General features: G+C 32.7%; 1 long non-coding RNA gene across 2 annotated transcripts; it reads right to left on the reverse strand.

The window, feature by feature from the left end:
- Nucleotides 1-1,706: 1,706 nt before the first annotated feature.
- Nucleotides 1,707-3,457, reverse strand: LOC138139014 (uncharacterized). Of its 2 annotated transcripts, XR_011162183.1 has the most exons (3): nucleotides 3,060-3,457; nucleotides 2,906-3,003; nucleotides 1,707-2,855 (listed from the first exon to the last, which is right to left on the reverse strand). It is a non-coding gene; the product is annotated as an uncharacterized lncRNA (long non-coding RNA). The 2 variants fall into 2 exon arrangements; XR_011162182.1 differs by having other exon boundaries at nucleotides 2,906-3,457.
- Between the last annotated feature and the right edge of the window lie 529 nt (nucleotides 3,458-3,986).

The raw sequence follows: 3,986 nt of genomic DNA on the forward strand, positions 1-3,986 counted from the left end.
GATACAAACATCCCGTAAAATTGTGTATAACTCTGTCTGTGTCACACTCACGGCATTTGTCGATATGTACGAGAGTACTCTCGTGTCAAAAATAAATTACTCCCTAGGATTTAGGGATATTCGTTACAAGGTTGCCATAAATTTGGTCAGGTTGGAGGCTATGTGGTTTCTGGTGACAAACAAAAGATATCCCAAAAATGTAAGGCAGCAAGACTAATTTCTCTCTAAGTGATAGATGATTTTTCGTTTCACAATCAATTTTGGTTACTGGCGGCATATTTATTTGGATTTAATCACAGACAATTAAACTATAGTAAGACGTCGTATTGCTACCCAATTTTTGGAAACACGATTCCAGCGCGGCTCGAGCAGTTGGCCGAACTAATTTTATAAAGCATGCTTGATGGAGTTGTTTAACTTAATAATTTTGTCATCATTTAATATTAATTTCAAATGTAAAATGCCTTTAAAATGCACAACGTTTTATTAATTATAAGAAAAAATAACAATAAATGAATTGTTGATGTCCATAGTTACATAGTTACATTTTTTAGTTGCATAGTGCATAGTTGCATTTTTTATGTAAAAAAATTGTAATCAAGGAAGCAGAGTGGAATGAAAAATATATGTTGTAACGGTCCGAATAGGTTCGATAAATTAAGAATTTTAATTTTTAAAATAATTTCAACGAAATATTTTAAATACCGTTCATCTGCGACGGAAATGCTGGTCAGTTGTAAAATTTATTGAAGCCGTGTCGGCTCCACATTCCTCAAGTGAAATCTGCCAACCTTTCTTTGAAAATGCAGGTACACGTCCGGTCCAAACACAACACAAAGATAACAGTTTTATGGGAAAAGAAACATTGCAAAATTTACTCGTTCGACAATTTGGGGAGTCCAGTTAAAATCAGGGGATAATTGAATTAATGAATTTGATGTTAGCAGGTTTCAAATTGAGAGAACAACAAAATTAATGTTCATTAGGTTAATTTACTTTTTTTTAGCATTCTCAAATTTGTGGCATATTTGTAATTAAAGGGCGAGAATTGCAAATTAAAAACAGAGCGCTTTATCGTAGAAAATAACTAGAATCGTTTGCACTTTTAGTTAGAAAAGTAACAAAGCAAAGTAGAAAGGGAGTCGGTAGAAAACACAGAGGACCGGGTAACGGTAAAGCCAGGTAGTCGTAGAAATCAGACGTGTAAGTGAGAGAGAGAGAGAATGAAATTTACGAAGTAATTATTAATTAGATTTTGGTTTTGGGGAATCAAACCAATGTAGAACTATTTTTAGAAGTAGCAGAACAACGGAACTTAGTTGCATGAAATGGCACTTGCGTAACAGCGTTTCAAGCCCAATTTAGGTTTCAAAATAAGGTTAATTTGTTTCATTTTAATTGTGTTTGTTTTATTTTAATTATGTTGTTGCATTTTAATTATGTTTGTTTCATTTAAATTCTGTTTAATTTTTGTTGCTGATTTTTATTATTGTATAGAGTCGGTAATTCAGTGTTCCTGTTAATTCGGTTTGTCCCACAGACAATTAAACTATAGTAAGACGTCGCATTGCTACCCAATTTTTGGAAACACGATTCCAGCGCGGCGCGAGCAGTTGGCCGAACTAATTTTATAAAGCATGCTTGATGGAGTTGTTTAAATTAATAATTTTGTCCTCATTTAATATTAATTTCAAATGTAAAATGTCTTTAAAATGCACAACGTTTTATTAATTATAAGAAAAATTAACAATAAATGAATTAAATTAAAAACTAGAACCAAAACTAAAATTAAATATTCTGAAAATCCCCATTTTCTTCGTAAGTAACATGTCTTTGACGATTTTTTTTTAAATTCTCTTCTTACGTCCTGCAGTTTTTTTTTTATAAATGATCAAATTGATTGATGCATCCAACAATTTTGTTTTAATTTCCAGAAAATGGCTTTTACAAATAAACCATGAAAATTAATTTTTCGTTCTAAGGCGATACGTAATTTCTTTCCAATACTTCTTTTATTCAAAAATACACTTAGATCGTAAATTTTGGCAACACAACACACAACTCTTCTGTTATACATATATACATAGTGGGTCGATAAAAACGGTACCAATTTTGTACGCTCATATTTTCCTGAGTTATTATCTGTTTTTAATGAGTAATATACCAGTGAAAAGCTCAATATTTATAGAAAAGGTTGTTGTTGTCAAGAACTCAAAAATTGTGCGTCACAACATGAAGACATGCAAAAATTCTCTCAATTATAAGTTTTACAGATATGGTTCAATATGCTTCCCATTTTTATTAGCTACCATTTGCAATCGTCTTCACTAGTGATTGATGGAGCAACATCAACATCGCACCGAGTGGCACAAACAATCATATACCTACCTTGAGCTGAAGGCTCCTGAACAATTAACGGAATGCTGGAATCAGCTACCTCAGAGACAAATATGTAGCTTCTGCAATTGGGGACGGACAAAGACGATTACAAATGATAGCTAATAAAAATGGAGGGCATATTGATTGAACCATATCTGGAAACTCATAATTGAGATAGGTAATCTTCAAAACCAGAATTTTTGCATGTCTTCATGTTATGACGCACAACTTTTGAGTTAGGACTATCTCTGCACAGCAAGAGGTCTTCATCTTTTCTATAAATATTGGGTTTTTCACTGGTATGTTAATCATTTAAAAAACTTAATAACTCAGGAAGATATGAACGAACAAAATTTGTACCGTTTTTTTCGGCCCACTGTGTATTTTAGTTTCAATTTTAACTTGTCATGCTCCTTAAAAGAATAGGTACCGGGGGCACACACTATTGTTTGGTTTCTTTTTGTCTTGAATTGAAACTGAAAGTATAACTTTATTAAGAAGTCAGTTTCATCACTTAAGTTTTTACCTTTATAAATTACGTAGCAGATTCACAAATTGCCCAAAAAGTAGAAAACGCTATTTTTGTCCTTTCTTTATTGTTTTCTTATTGACAATTTCTCAATACTGAAAACGTTGGCTATTGTAATTACTTTCATTTAATAAATGGCACTAATTCCTACCTTTTTATTCACAAAAAGTCTTACCTATATCTTTAAAAAGTACATTTTTATTTTTTTCAGAAAAGTGTCACATTTGACAAATATTTTTTGACTGTTTTAAATACAACGGTAATAGTCGAAATTTTACGAATAAATACGACGGAGTGTTTTGGCCAACTGCGTGCGGAGCAGCACCGTCGAAGCTATTCCAACATTATTATATGGGATTGAAGTGTCTTACTATAGTTTAATTGTCTGTGGTTTGTCCCATTTTTAGATTGTGTTTGTTTCTTGATGCTGATTTTTATTATTGTATAGAGTCAGTAATTTAGTGTTCTTTTTCAGGCTTCTAATTCAAGAACAAATTTGTACATTCGGTCTGGTCCTAACAAAAGTCTAAATTTAAACATTTAAAATAATGGTGGAAAAACGGAAACTGTAATTTCAAAAGTTCTAGAGATTTCGAAAAGGCGTCGCGATCGGCGTAAAGTAGAACCGAGCTCATTGGTCACTTTGGTCAAGTAGAGGTTGCGAAAGTAGGGTGCGCCAGAAATGATAAAACCGATTGCGGAACGGGAAAGAGGGCTTTTTTGATTCACTCGGGGTTTGATCTCCAAAGTAGCCGGAGGTACGTTCAGTACTTCCAGCAGCCATTTTGTGACCACGTTCTTTACATTCACAAGGTAAATTATTTCTCTAATTCTTGTACATTATTTGTAGTCGCGATTTAATTAGTCAAACAGCATTTAGTTCTTTATCGTTCTAAAGTAAAGATTATATTATTTTCTTTGAGCTTTTGATGACCACGTGACTCTTTAGAATCTTATATTAATTTCTCTATCGCGAAGTATGTGATCTTCTTGCATTTACCGATTGGGGAAACGTGCTCTTGTCAAGGGGAACCAGTATGCAATTATTATAAAACATTTCCATTCATTATTTATGTCT

The sequence above is a fragment of the Tenebrio molitor genome, chromosome 9 (genome assembly GCF_963966145.1).
Source record: "Tenebrio molitor chromosome 9, icTenMoli1.1, whole genome shotgun sequence".
In the NCBI taxonomy this organism is placed as follows: domain Eukaryota; kingdom Metazoa; phylum Arthropoda; class Insecta; order Coleoptera; family Tenebrionidae; genus Tenebrio; species Tenebrio molitor.